The sequence below is a fragment of the Lithobates pipiens genome, unplaced genomic scaffold (genome assembly GCF_037356315.1).
Source record: "Lithobates pipiens isolate NorthernLeopardFrog02 unplaced genomic scaffold, aLitPip1_a1.2 Scaffold_3, whole genome shotgun sequence".
NCBI lineage: Eukaryota > Metazoa > Chordata > Amphibia > Anura > Ranidae > Lithobates > Lithobates pipiens.
In genome coordinates this window covers 72,878,673-72,894,901 of record NW_027507790.1, presented here as the reverse complement: position 1 = coordinate 72,894,901, position 16,229 = coordinate 72,878,673, and positions in this window count along the sequence as shown.

Here is a 16,229-nt window from a genome sequence, read left to right as displayed (position 1 = left end):
ACCATACTTACTTAGGAGGGCTTTAAATTTACTCTTATTTAGTTTTGTTTAAATATGAAGTCTGACAGTTGCTGCTAATCCACTAGCCAACCTAGCCATCTGCACATAGAGAAGATAGCAGGCAATGTATGAGGCCAGGCAGTCAGCCAGGATCTGACCTCAGATAACCTCTGACCTTTAATTTCCTTAGCAATGGCAGTTGCCATTTTTTATTATTATACATTTTATGCCATTTTTTATTGTGACAAGTTCCTTTTAGAGCGTCAGCAAAAACAGGTACAAGTTAAAATTAGCAGGCAGCATAGCTCCTGCTTATTACTGTCACTTGCTACTGTCAGCTCTCAATCTTGCCATTGAATGTTGTTTAGGAGTATATTTAATAACTCAAAAGGCTCTGAACTTTCCATCTAGTACTATGTTTGCAATTACAAATTAATTTCAATAATTTTTATGAAAATTTTACGGTGATAATAGAAAAGTAGAAAGAAATGTTATGCAAGTGAACAATATACTGTATTTGAAATCATACTTTTGCACATGTATATCTTTCTTTAACTGCATATGGAAATAGGTAACATTGTGGCGTATCTTTATTGCTCTTAAAGAGGCAACCAGTATCTTAACTGTGATGTTGTATAGTATAGTCTTAAATTTAGCATTCATTAATCTAGCATTGTGTGCCCCAAAGGGAACACACTGAATCTCAGGGGATGAGGTCACAAGGTCTTGGCTCATATCTTTCAGAATGGTACAACATTATATTTCTTTGCATGGTAAATCATACAATTCGGGATTTTCTTGCTATGGTTGTTCACATTTAAGTGTTACTATTGAAAGAAAGAGTAAATTTAAAATATAACAAAGAAATTGGATGTGACATTAACATTGTCGAGTTTTTAGAGTAAGCTGTATGTGTGAATGTCTTAGGCCGCGTACACACGCGGGGACTGTTCGCTCAACTTTGTTCGTCAAACAGTTTCAGCGGACAGTCCGCTCAAAATTAGCATGGACGGACTTGGCCACACACGACGAACGAACAGTCCGCTGAAACCGTGCGCGATGACGTACGTCACGTACGACGGGACTAGAAATAGGAAGTCCAAGACACAGCAAAGCACCCTTTGGGCTCCTTCTGCTGACTTTGCGTTAGTAGAAGTTTGGTTAGAGACGATTCGCGCTTTTCAGACTTCAGCTTAATTTGTCCGTTCACTGCGGCGCAGTCTACCTGTGAGGTTTGTATCTGTCTTTCGGTACGCGTGGATCAGTTGTACCTGTTATTAGGCGCTTCTGGTACGCTCGTTTCTGGGTTTCAGGTCGTTCTTCATAGGTCTGGCTGTTCTTCAGTGCGTTCAGTTGAGCTTGTCTGTCCAGCCGACCGTTTCAAAGCCATGGAGAGTGGACGTACTCGGGAACGAGTTCGTGCTATATTGGGGCTTGGTGTTTTAGTTGTTATGAATTGTTTTTATTTAATGACTATTTTTTTTTCCCTGTGTTTGACTCCCCAGTGTCCTTCCGCGCCACAGGAATGGCAGACTGTGGCTTCCCAATTCGCTGCCCGTTGGGACTTTCCCAACTGCGGAGGGGCGATCGACGGGAAACATGTGAGGATTGTGCCCCCACCCCATTCGGGGTCCTACTATTGGAATTTTAAGGGGTTCCATAGTGTGTTGCTAATGTCAGGTACTCACCAAAGCCGAAGTGCTGAGAGCGGCTTCCCTTGCAGCTGGGTGCACAGTACCCCTGAGGGTGGAACAGTGGGTACAGGGCACGGAGAGGCACGGGTTGCCAGCAGGTGACTTGTATGCGGCAGGTCTTCTGAAGGAAGAGATGCCCGTGCAGAAGATCTTGGAACTGGTAGAAGTAAAAGCCTGCCAGGGGTTCCAACACCTGGAGTGAAGGCCGAGGGTCAAACACAGGTACAGTCCGTGAGATAAAGAATATTCCAGAGGCAGGCCGAGGGTCAAGCACAGGTATCCGTCCGTAAGCCAGCAAGGCTAAGTGCAGAAAGTCCGTTTAAACAAGCCAGGGGTCAGATCAGGAGAGAATCAGAGTAGTCTTCAAACAAGCCGGGTCACAACAGGAAGTAGTCAACAGGAACCAGGAACCAGGAACCAGGAACCAGGAACCAGGAACCAGGAACCAGGAACCAGGAACCAGGAACCAGGAACCAGGAACCAGGAACACAGGTGAGCTGAGGAGACAAACCAGCAAATACACAGAGCACATTGATGCCTTTTATAGGACTGTCAGGCCAATCAGGTAAGGCCCATAGCCGTGTGCATAGGTTTGCACATGCGTGTACGACATTGTATCGTACGACGCATATGCATGCGTCGTTGTGCAGCTCTTCCCCGCAGGCGACGTTGAAGTCTGGTGATTCTCTGACAGCTAATGGCGGTGGTGTCGGCACAATGTGACTTTCTTTATGTGGATGTGGTAAAGAACGGCCGGATGTCTGACGGAGGAGTCTTTAGGCAGACCAAGTTCTGCCACCGTCTCATCACTGGTGGCCTGGACTTGCCACCAGATGCCGAGAATGTGGAGGGTCTACCGTTTGTGTTTCTGGCTGATGAAGCGTTCGGTCTGAGTGAACATCTTATGAAACCCTTCCCCCAAAGGACCCTCACCCCGGAGAGGAGGGTTTTTAATTACCGGCTGGCCAGAGCAAGAAGGGTTGTGGAGAGTGCCTTTGGCATTATGGCCAGCCGGTTCCGTCTGTTACTGACAGCCATCAACCTTTCAGAATATAAACTGAACTATGTGATTCTGTGCTGCTGCATTCTGCACAATTTTCTACGTAAATTTCCAGGTAACCAGTACCTGCAGCCTATTGGGCCTGAGGCCGGACTCATATTTCCAGAACTGACAGGGCTGGATCATGCCCTTCCTGGCTTAGCCCCCCAAACAGCACGTGAGGTGCGTGACCGCTATGTCAGCTATTTTTATGGTAGGGGGGCTATTCCAATGCCAGCTGAGCAATAAAAATGTATTTTTCTTGAAATATGTCTTGTCTGTTCAAATTTTTAAGTTTGGTTCTTGTTTGCTTTTCACGTTGCTTGTCTCCTACATTGTCCTAATTCAGGGATATGCAATTGGCCAACCTCCGGCTGGTGCAAAACTACAAGTCAATCATGCCTCTGGGTCTCATGCTTGTGGCTGTCAGTCTTGCTATGCTTCATGGGACTTGTAGTTCTGCAACAGCTGGATTTCCACTAATTGCATATTCCTGTCCTAGTGCATTTGTATAGCAAAGTGGTTTTTGACAATAGGAAATAAGGCCCTTTGTGACAGAAAACACAAAATGACTTCCCAAACTGGTATTGAGTATTGAAAGAAGTAGACACACACATCTTTTTTTTTTTTGATTTTTTAATAGTGCACATTCCAACCAGTGCCTCTTATTTAGATCTTTTTTTGTTTTTTGTGTCTTTTTTTTTTTTTTTTTTTATAAATTCTTTTTTTTTGGGGGGAAATTGTTTTTTTAAACTTGTTTTTTTTATAAATTCTTTTTTGTTTTTTTTGTTTTTTGGTAAACAACGAAATATATAGATATATCAAAAATACAATTATCACAAAAATAAAAAAATAAAATCAGATTTTTAACTATTTACATAAAACAAGGGGTAAAGCCAAATTTTGAAGATGCACACCAAAAATTGGTAATGTCAACATGTGCTATGTACCATCATGAGTGATCAATGGACGTGTTTGGTGTGTGCAATCCCTTCCTCTCACATACTAGAATGAGGAAGGGTTTGCAAACACCAAATGCGTCCATTGCGATCCTCTGATGGCACATAGCACATGTTGACACACCGTGTGCATCTTCAAAATTTGGCCTCTAAAAATCTTGTAAAAACATTAAAAACTTTTTGGCAAGGAAATGAAGAACATGATCGATTGTGTTTTAGGGGAAAAGGGGCTTAGATTCTCCCTAAAACATCGATCATGTTCTTCATTTCCTGCCTCATAGGGAACAGCTGCTGTTGTATGGCCAGGATTTGTTGTTGTATGGCCAGGATTTGTTGTTGCATGGCCTGGATGTTGCTCTCCATTAAATCGATCCTGGCATTCCAGGCCATGATCTGCCCTATCAGCCTCTGGGCACTGTCCGCTGAAAATGGCTCCGCGGCTTCTCCTACCACAACCAGATCATCACCTAAAAACATGTGTAGATAAAAAATTGGTTAAAATATACAGCCATTAATTGTTTACCTTAAGCTGGGTTGTCAGACACTCACTTTCACTTTGTGGGGTGTGTAACTCCACCTGCTCTTCCTCCTCCACATCTAGCCCTGGGCTGGGCTCATCCAGTGGAGCTACGGAGCTTGGTCCAGCGGAGGATACCGAGCTTGGCTGCTCCCTCTCGGACACTGGGCTGGGCAGCTCCAATACTGATTCGGGGCTGGGGCTAAGTGCCCAATCAGGCTGGCGAGGTCGGGGGGTCCTGGGCTGCTCCGCCTCTTGTCTGAGTCTTTGTTCCCCTATGAGAATGAAAAAAAAAAAAAAAAAAAAACTTTTAAGCATAGTGATATTTGAGTTCAGAAATTTGAATATGAAACATTGGTTTGAAGTGGTGTAAAATTATTAGCTGGTTATTACAAGATCCTAGTTTAATACATCCTTAAAATGACTTTTTTTTAGTTAGGCTGTGTTCAGACTGCTGCGATGTGCGAACGCTGCAAATCTACTGTGGTTTCACGCATTGCATGCGCAGTTCGCACTGCCCTATGTGACCTGCTGGGAGTATCAGTGTAAAGTTTTATTGACACCTCCAAATTAGTTCTCATTTCACAGTGCAATCTTTAAACTCGGACAGGAATCGGACCACATGGTGTGAACACCCATGTGATCCGATTCGACTGTGGACTAAAAAAAGGGCCATGTACAAGTTTGGTCCAGATGCGATGCAAATTCAGCCATACTATATGCATGGCTGAAATCGCATCACACAGAGATCACATGTGATTTGCACTGCAGTGCGGTGCAAATCACATTTGATCTCGTACATTGCAGCAATGTGAACCTAGCCTTTAACCAAACTGTGATACTGTATATCTTTTGTCCAAGTTTCACAGACGGACACACTCGAATCATCGCCTGGAGTACCTGTGTGTGATTATGTCAAAAATGTTCTATGATGGCCCAAACTACACTTATAAAAGTTTCCTAGTCCAGATGTTGAACCAGAATTTTATCTATCTATCTCAGTTTTTTAATTGAGTCTACATTGCACTGAATAAATTTATGAAACTTTAGTAAAAATTTATATCCTATAAACTGAGCGTGACAATTCAGTTTATCATGAACAATACAAAAAAAATAATAACTAATTAAAATCTAATCCAACATCAGATAAATTTACACCATACACAAATTCATGCTATTTACGCCCACATATACGAACAACTATATGCGCTCATTACATGAACTATTAACTACACGAACGATCAAATCCGCCAGATTTACATACACTACCTACACGAACGATTACGATCAAATCCGCCAATTTCCATACACTACCTACACGAACGATTCCGAAAAATCCGCCAAATTTACATACACTATCTACACGAACGATTACGATCAAATCCGCCAGTTTCATACACTACCTACACGAACGATTACGGTAAAATCCGCCAGATTTATGTACACTATCTACACGAACGATTACGATAAATACACCAGATTTACATACACTATCTACACGAACGATTATGTCCGACAGTCACGAGAAACGCGGAGTTTACTCACTTTTTTTCAGGACCTTTTTGATGCGGTAATATTGGTCCGGCTCCGTGGACTTGATATCGGACCATCGTTTCCGGAGCTGGTCCTTGCCTCTTCGTACCCCAAATTTGGTCTCCAAGGTTGTGACTACCTCATCCAAGATGGCGCTTTTCCGGACATTAGGTTTGGGGTACGGGCCATGTTCCCCATCATAATCCTCCCTTTTTAAGATAGCCACCATCTCCACCATCTCTTCAAAGGCCATATTGGTGGCCTTATATCTCCTCCTTGCTCCGGAAGCATGGGGCCCATGGCTTTCCTCCACGCTGCTCACGCTGCTCATAGAATTTGCGTCCGCCATTTTCTCCTCTCATTCACCCACAGTGGAACGAGGGTAAAAGGGGCAGGGAAACACGGTCGCAAGGAACGTCAGGGGCGGGCGACGCAGGCGGAGCCTGAGCGCATGCGCTGTATATAAAGCGTTACCACGAGGCCGTACGCTTGTCCGAACGGAAACAGCGAGTGCTACACGCGACGGTAAGATAGTTATCGTTTTATTTTCGTTTAATTTAAAGCCTGCGTTAGGGATGTGCATATTGAATTTTGTTCTTATTGATGTTTAATTAATTTTTATGTGGGTTGGTGGTTGAGTGGGGTTGGTGTTTTGTGTGGTAGTGTGGGGGTGGAGGTGGGTGTATAGGGGGGTGGGGGGGTGGGGGTAGTGTGTGTGTGTGTGTGTGTGGACAGGGGGTGGGGGTGGGGGGGTAGTGTTTGTGTGTGTGGGAGGGGTAGTGTGTGTGTGTGTGGGAGGGGTAGTGTGTGTGTGTGGGAGGGGTAGTGTGTGTGTGTGTGTGGGAGGGGTAGTGTGTGTGTGGGAGGGGTAGTGTGTGTGGTGTGTGTGTGTGTGTGTGTGTGTGTGTGTGTGTGTGTGTGTATGTGTATGGGGCAGTAGTGTTTAGTGTGTGTGTGTGTGTGTGTGGGGTGGGGGGTAGCGTGTGTAGTAGTGTGTGTCTCGCCTACATTGTCACAATATAGTGTGCATTTGGTCTGACTTTTTTTTTTTTTTTTTTTTTCAGAAAATGCAAAGGTATACTGCAGACCCCTTTAAGGAGGAGGCCTTCCTCTCAACATTTCTCGATTTAGTGGAGTCGCACAGCAATCTTTGGGATACAAAACACCCCCAATATTCAAGCCGTGCTGCCCGGAAGACACTGGAGACAGTTTTGGCGTTTGTGAAAACCCGAGTCCCCCAGGCAGACACTGGCTTTGTGAACGCCAAAATTAAGAACCTGCGTAGCGTGTATAGGCGGGAGCAAAGAAAGATCCTAGAGTCCCAAACATCAGGAGCAGCAGCAGGTCAGGTCTATGTACCTAAGCTGTGGTATTATGACAGGCTGCGTTTTCTGGATGACACGTCAGAAGCCAGGCCGTCACTTTCGACTCTTCCGTCTACCCGTCCCTCCACCCTTCCCTCCGCCTCAGGTGAGCCATCCCTGGAAGATCCAGACCCTTCCTTGCTGGACGAAGTTGATGCGCCCAGCTGGAGCCAGGTATATTTTATTTTCTAAAGTTTGGATTACTCAAATATTAATGATGTCAAGTTCAATGTTTGAATTGCTTCCAAATCTAGGATTTCATCACAAATTAAATTAGATAGAAGGATACAGTAGTTTACACAAATGTGGCTCAAATCTTGATGAACTGATGGAAAAATGATGGTGTCAAAATGATAGCCTTTTGTATTTCAAGACAAATGTATTTGCAAGTGAGAACTGTAAAATTGTTAGTGATTGATGATTTCTAAATATAGACATATTTTATTTATTGATTTCTTTGTTTTTTTACACAGGATGAGCTCACCCAGGAGGAGGCCGGGACCAGTGGTATGGAGGAGGAGACCGGGACCAGCCACACACAAGAGCTAGCTGGGCCCAGCAGGAGTCAGACTGAAAGCCAGGTCCCTCCCCTCCGCCTAGCCAGCAAAAGGCTCAGGAGGATGGGCCGTACAGAGGAGGAGTCCTTGGTGCTTATACGCCAAGCCACACAAATTTTGTCAAAACCCCCCAATCCGGAGGAGGCCTATGCCACTTATCTGGCTAGTAAGCTACAAGAAATGGACAAACCACAGCGAAACTTGTGTGAAGCAATCTTTTTTGATGTCATCCAACGGGGTCTGAAGGGTGAGCTCACACCCACCACTAAGCTTTACAACACAGACCCTACTGCTCCTCCTCCTCCTCCTCCTACCACAACTCCACCACCAGAGGCACAGCCTCCAGCGACGCGTGGAGGGAAGGCTAGACGGAAGAGTCGCAAGTGACTGCCTGGCTTCAGTCTGCTCTGAAAGAAGACGCAGGCTGTTGTAGTACCACAGTCTGGGGACATAGTTCTCATCTGCTGCTGTTCCTGGTCTTTGGGATTCTAGGACCTGGTTGTGCTCCCTATGTACATGCTACGCAGGTTCGGAATTTTGGTGTCCACTCACTTGATGTGTGCCTGGGGGACAAAAGGCTTCACAAACGTCAAAATTGTCTCCAGTGTTGCCTCCCTCTTGATTTATTTTTGTTCTGAGGAAAAATAAAAATGTATTATTTCAAAAAAATCTTGTATGTTTTTTTTATTTTAGTTTTTTTTATTTATATTTTTGTATAATTTTGGCTTAAAAAACAAAGTTTATTTGTGAGTAGGCAGATACATGTCAAAAGACTCTGGGGGTTAGTTACAAAACACACGTTCATGTAAATATGCTAACTTCAAGTGCAATTTTTAAAGCACTGCAAGTGCACTTGGAAGTGCAGTCGCTGTAAATTTGAGGCTTAACATTTGAAATGAGGGGAAGCTCTGCTGATTTTGAACATTCAATCATGTGTAAGCTAAAATGCTGGTTTGGGTATCTATCTATCTATCTATCTATCTATCTCTACTTGCATAGTCCTGCTTGGCCAAAAAAAAATGCAAGTCCATCTTGTTTCAAACCCCCCACAAAAAAAAAAAAAAAAAAAAATATATGACAATAGTAGTTCCAAAAATATATAGTAATAGATAAATTCTATTTTTTTTTCAGAAATAAATATATATATATATATATATATATATATATAAATGTTTTTTATTTTTTTTATTTTATATATATATATTTTTTTAAGATAGACACATATATATATATATATATATATATATATATATATATATATATATATATATATATATATATATATATATATTTTTTTTTTTTTTGTTTTTTTGGTTTTTTTTACAATTTGGAATATATTTTTTCTATAATTGGAAGATTAATCATAGGATGAGGATGAATAAAAACATGTAGTATAACTCTGTGTGAATATAAGCAGCAAAGCTACTTCACTTTTCTTGCATTACGAAGAAGAAAAGAACGGGCTATATTAAAAAAACACAAAATTAGCAGCATGATGAATATGCTAGCTTCAATACGAACACTAGTTTTACAAGACCGAGCGCTTCCGCCCTGTCCGCCCTGTAAATTCTTTCTGAGTATGCGCGGAACTTAGTTTGACGAACAAGCCTACACACGAGGGGACTGTTCGCTGAAACAAAGTTTCAGCGGACAGTTTTTCGGGATTTCCGAAAAACTTTGTTCGTCAAACTGTCCGCTGAAACTGTCCGCTGAAGCCCACACACGAGCGGACTGTCCGCTGAAACACTGTTCAGCGGACAAAGTTGAGCGAACAGTCCCCGCGTGTGTACGCGGCCTTATATTTCAGTTAAATGTGGTCTTCAAATGGGGTTCATCATCTAGATTTGTTAATTTTATACCAGTCTATCCACGGTTTCCAGGAAGGGTATCTGGAGTTATAAATGCCTTGAGAGGCTGCGAACATAACTTCATAGGTGATATGTATATTAGTAGTTCTAATTACTTCTGCAAGAGTTGGAAGTTCAGGTTTTTTCCAACGCCTTACTGGTTCCAGTCATGCACTCATGAGAATGTGGGAGACAATGCCCCTTAGCCCTTGTACACACGGTCGGAGAATCCGTCGGAATGTGTCCTATCAGACCGTGTTGTCGGATAATCCGACTGTGTGTGGTATGCATCGGACTGATTCCGTCGGAATATCCGTCGGACCCAATTTTCCAACTTGTTGGAAATATTTCCCGACCAACTGGGCCGATCGGACATACTCCGATCATGTGTAGAGAATTTTGATCGGACCAAGTGCCACGCATGCTCAGATCAAATTCCTACATCAAAGCTATTGGCTACTAGCCTGAATGTAGTCCCATAGTAATGAAATTACGTCATCACATTCTGAAAGATCGGATATTTCGACAACTTTGTCCGACCGTGTGTATGCAACAGTTTCGGACAAATCCGACGGACAAAATCTAACGGCAAAATCCGATGGATTTGGTTGTCGAAATCTCTGACCGTGTGTACAGGGGCTTAGAGGAGGAGGGATAGTGTCTACTCCCAAGAAGAGGATGGCCATACTCATTTTTTAGGGGCTGGGAGCTAGTTATTTGTCTTATGAGGTTGACAATATCAGACCAATAGGTTTGTAGAAGAAGAAGAAGAAGCCCAAAAATATATGTATCATGGAACCACTGTGGCCGCAATGTCTCCAATGGAGTGGAGATAGTTGGAGATTGAAACCTGCTAGTCTTGTGGGAGTTAAGTGCCACCTTAGAAGTATTTTTTGGTAGAGCTCCCACAAGTTGACACTCTTTGTAGATCGATATATAGATGTGATTGCAAACTTCCATTGTTCAGGTGTATATCTTGCCATTAAGTCTATTTCCCATGTTTTCATGGAGAGGGTTTTGGTAAATGTTGATTTTTAGTGTAGGAAATTGTAGAACAAGGATATGCCTTTGATTGAGGTATTAGGGTTTGTGAAATATAGAAACATTCTCCAAGAAATTATAGTAGAGGGATTGGTAATAGATGATAGTAGGTGTAAGATTGGAATAAATGTGTATTGATCATTGGGTTCTATTCTATATTTGATCTGAATTGCTCTAAAGGTTTTAAGTGGACCTATTTGAATGTCCACAACAAATTTAATACCTTTAAATTCTCAGTGTTTCATTTTTAAGTTTGAGATTAGTAGTTGTAGGCTAGTGATAGGAAGGGGAATTGATTTGGAAGCTGTATCAACTATAGGGGTGTTTCAAAGTAGTTTCTAGGCTTGGAGAGAAGCTCTCATAGTGGGTGATATTTCAGGGGGATAATGAGACATAAATCTGCTGGTTTGTAGTAGGTTATATAGTTTTGAATTAGGACATTGATATGTCCCTAGTTCTTGCCATCTTGAGATATTGTTTTGTGGAAACCAATGTTTCAGTTGGGCTAAAATTGCTGCCATATATTAATCCTTAATTAGAGTATGCCCCACTCCACCCACTGTCCTAGATTTAATACATTTTTTGAAGGCACATCTAGCTTTCTTTCCTTGCCATAAGCATTTAATTATCATAGACTGTGCCTTAGAGAAGAACTTTTTTGGGACTGGGATGGGAAGGGTTTTGAACAGATAGATAAATTGGCCTAATAGTATAATTTTAAAGGCCGCTTATCATCCCAACCACGTCAGTTCTGTTTTGGTTATGTCTTGTAGTTTAGAGTTAAGTTTATGGAGAAAGGTTGTGTAGTTTGCATCTATCAGTTGTTCTACGTTTGCTGTCAATGTTATACCTAGGTACTTTATTCCCCTTGTACTCCAAGTATAAGGATATTGCAATCTGAGCTTATTACTCGTAGAAGTAGCTATCCCTAAACCCAATATATAGGATTTACTGTCATTGACTTTGTAATAGGGTTGAATAGATCCAAGGCTTCATGTGCCACAGCCAGGGAGGAGCCCACCTCTGTCATGATCATGATAATGTCATCAGTGAACAGACTAATAGAATGCATATTTTTGCCGATTGGGAAACCCTTAATGTTTGGGTGATTTCTAATGTAGATGGCTAAGGGTTCCACCAGGAGGTTAAATATTAAGGATGACAAAGGGCACCCTTGCCTTGTTCCATTGGATATAGTAAATGGGGATGGAAGAATACCAGACTTTGATACTGATGGCTGTTAAAATATTATCATTAAAGTTAAATGATTCCAACACCTTGGCCAGATATAGCCAGATATAGCCAGTGTATATGATCAAAGGCCTTCTCTGCGTTCAAAGTTAGGAGCAGAGAAGCCTTGCGCCATATGTATAATATAAATCACTTGTCGGGTAGCATCTATAGTTTGTCTGTTTTTTGTAAAACCTGTTTGGTCAGGGTGTATAAGCATGGGCAGAATATTAACAAGGTGCAAGGCTAACAGCTTAGCATAAAGTTTTTGATCTATAATGAATAATGATATTGGTCTGAAATTTGAAGGAGAAGTGAGTTCCTTCCCCGGCTTAGGCAAAGTTACAATCAGAACTTTGAGCATTTCAGGCAGAAAAGAGGCAGGGACAGCTGCAGAGTGGAATATTTGGTGTAGATGTGGGGATAGAAAAGTCTTAAATTCCATATAGTATTCCCCATTGAAGCCACCAGGGCCCGGTGATTTGTTCAGAGGGAGGGACGCTATCGTTTTATATATCTCAAACTCGTTAAATGGTAGATTTAGGGATATAAGCTGGGCTGGTGACAGTATCAGTATGGATAACTTTGCTAAAAATGTGTTAATGGCTTCTGGAGTTGGTTGGAGAGTTGAAGGATCATCTTTTAAATTATATGATGTTCTGTAGTAATAACTAAATGTGTCTGCTATTTTTTGTGGATGGTATTCTTTTTGTTTAGTTCCAGGATGAAGTATATAGGGTAGTTTGTTTTTGTTTTTATGGCCTCTAAGGTTCTGTGCTAAACGTTTTCCTGCTCTATTCCCATTGACATAATATGTCATCTTTAATTTATTGGCAGTGTTTTCAAAGTTTTCTAATAGATGGAGTCTAAGGTCAGATCTAAGTTGCGTTCATTTTAGGGAGAGGGCTGGAGAGTATTTAAGTTTATTCTGGGCGTCTATATCAAAATTTGCTTTTGTCAGTTCAGCAAATCGTTGCTGCCTCTACCTCTTAGCTCTTGCCCCTAACTGAATGAAAATGCCCCTCATGAACGCTTTATGGGCATTCCACAACATAAACAGGTTTTGTACCGAACCTGCATTATCATTAATCAAATCTGTCAAATGGGTACAGATCTTTTCCTTTGTCTCTTCTTGTAGTAATATGTATGTGTTGACTCTCCAGACTCGACTTAGCCTGGAGGAAATAGAGTCTGCCATAGACAGGACTATTGAAGCGTGGTCAGACCACGTTATCGAGTTTATAACAGCGGATTTGGTTTGTAGCAGGACTTGATGGTCAACTAAGAAAAGGTCTATTCTGGTGTACACCTGAGGTGAAGAAAAAAAGGTAAAATCCCTTTCACCAGCGTGTAGACAGCGCAAGGCATCATAAACATTTTGTTTGTGGAGAGATAGTAGTAGTATTGGATTATGATGGTTAGTTTTGGATGTAGAGTCCATTGTAGGAGCTGAGGTGGCGATGAAATCTCCACAAACTATAAGTAGACCTTTTTATATAATCTGATCTTTTTCATTAGTTTATTAAAGAAGTGAACTTGCTGTTTGTTGGGGGAATACTATTGTATAGGTGGTGGAGTTTAAAATCACACAGTAGTATCAGGAATCTGCCGTGAGGATCATATATTTCTTTGTGTAGCATAAATGCCAGAGTCTCTGATGGCTATTAGAATGCAGAGGCACTCAAATACCATCAAAAGAAAGCTCTATTTGTGGGAAGAAAAGTACGCAAATTTCGTTTGGGTACAACATTGCATGACCGCGCAATTACCAGTTAAAGCAGTGCAGTGCGAAATTGTAAAAAGACCTCTGGTCCGTAGGCTGACAATTGGTCCGGGGCTTAAGTGGTTAAGGACCCAATAACATTTGGACACATTTTAGGGGTTGGGGAGGGTTATAAATTAATTTAAGGACACGGATAACATTTGGACACATTTTGGGGGGTGTTTAAGGGAAAGCAGTAAAATGGAGCTGACAATATACATTGTTTAAGGGACTAGGCTATAGGTGTATATGGGCCCAAGATAGCATGCTGGGGAGGTAAGTGAAGGCAAATATGCATGTAGGCCAAAAAAGGAACATTAAAAGCTTCCAGCATGCATGAGGATAACGGGGACATTCACAGCATATTTCAATCATAGTAAATATCATAGTATCATAGTAAATAGGGAATGATGAAATAAATAATTAGCAAACATTAAATACATATAATGTGATGTTAAATGAGAAAACTTACCTTAATATAGTCCTTCTGCAGGACCTGAATGATGGCAGAACAGGTCTCTGGAATAATGATCCCCAGAGCCTGAGGGGAGATGCCTGTTAAGAACTTGAGGTTCTGCAGACTTCTCCCAGTCGCCAAGTACCTCAATGTGGCGACTAGCCTCTGCTCTGTAGTTATCCTGCCTGCTGATATAAGGGGTGAGTAAAGCCAACAGATGGTGAAAAACTGAGATAATTCCTGAAATCATCAAAATTATTCTCCTGGATCTCACGAAGCAAGGTATGTGCAAAAATTGGTCATGCTGGAGTAACCGATTCTTGGTCCATGAACTCCTCCTCGCCTTGTTCATGGACTGGGCTCGGGTCAAAGTATGAACCCCAACATCAAGCCCCCACACAGCACGAACTGTACGTACCTGTACCATGGTTTCAAAACGGTCAGCTGGTCAGAACAAACTTAACAGAACGCACTGAAGAACAGCAGGGCCTGTGAAGAGTGAGCTGAAAAATCAGTAACGAGCGGACCAGAATGCATTGAAAAACAGATACAAACTGACTACACACACTGAAAACCAGATACAAACACACAAGCACAAACTGAACAGCAGTAAAACAATATGAAAAAGCTGGAGTCTGAAAAGCGCAAATCTTCTCTAACCTAACTTCTACTAACACGAGATCAGTAGAAGGAGCTCAAAGGGTGATGCACTGGGTCTTGAACTTCCTTTTACTAGACCTGTCATACGTGCTGTACATCACACGCTCTTAACGATCGGACTTTGGTGTGATTGTGTGTACGCACGACAGTTTCAGCGGAACTCCGTCAGAAAAACCTGCAGAGTTTATTCCGACGGGAAAACCGGTCGTGTGTACGCGGCATAAGAGTAGATAAACACCATCTGGTCTCTTTTTATGTGTGCGATTTGGCATTTCTCGGGTTACTTTTTTGCACTCCTGTTCAAGTTGTTGTGGAGTGCTGGGGGAAGTGGTTTCACTGTTTGGATTAGGTAGGATACCCCACTCCTTCAGGAAAGCAACTCCTTTTTCCAGGGGTGTCACTGTATAGGTATGATTATCCTTTGTCATGGAAATTTTCGTCGGGTAGCCCCATCTATGTGCAATTTTGTGACTGTGCAAGATTTTTGTCATTTTTGTGTTTAAGCTTTTTCTTTTTTGTAATGTATGTTGCGAACGTGCGACAAATCAGCAAAGAATTGCAAGCTTTGTGTCAGAGTTGGGCTCAGCCCTTCCTTCTTTGAGCTGGCCACTCAGCTGTCAGCTAATTTCCTGCTCCTATATCTCTGCAGTTACTCAGCTGTTGCTGATATCCTGCTCGTCAGTCCTGCCTACTTAAGCCATCCAGTCCAGAGGAGTTCTGACTTTGCCTAGTCAACATCATAAAAACGCTCTCCTGTATTCCTGTTAAAAGACTCGCTTGGATGACATCCCTTCTGGCTCCAGATCCTGCTTACTGTTTTACTACACTCATCTCCGGCTCCCTGACGTTTGGCTTGTCTGACTATCTGTTCTGGGTCCTGAACTCTGGCTATGTTTTTGACTATGTTTGTTCTATTCATTTTCATATTCATTTATTTTTAAACAAGTGTGATTTAACTGTACTTCTGTCTCGGTCTGATTTCATGGCTTCTGACAGTAGACGAAGGCCATGAATTCAGAAGATACACTCAATCCATATGTTGGTAATATGTCAGCTCCAGAGTAGTGCTTTCCCCTAAACACCCCCTAAATTGTGTACAAATGTTATGTATGTGCTTAAATTGCAGAGTGCCAGAGGTTTTTTTTGGTGGGCCAAACTCATTAGGAACCCCCCTGCCCCAACTGCTAGGTGAGCCGATAGCAATCCTCTATCTGCTGACTTTGCCAAACCCAATACACACTATACCTGCCTGTTTTGTGATCATATTTATGAATTAATTCACCAAAGCATGTAGTGCAAGGGCCTGCCTCAATACTTTAAAATGCTACTGTTTTTTAAGTTTTTTTCTCCTATTTTTATTATCTTGATAGGTAATAGCAGAATGTAAAAATGTGCTTCCCTTTTTTCAGTGTTTTGTATTATGACACTTCTTACCTGTCCAGTGAGCTGCCAATAGTGTAAGTAAGGAGGGACTGTGGGGGCGTGGCCGAGACCGGCATGTGAGAGGACGTGCATCACGGATCTCCCGCACTGATCCTGCAACGATCCTCTTCCCAGCCAGCTGAAACA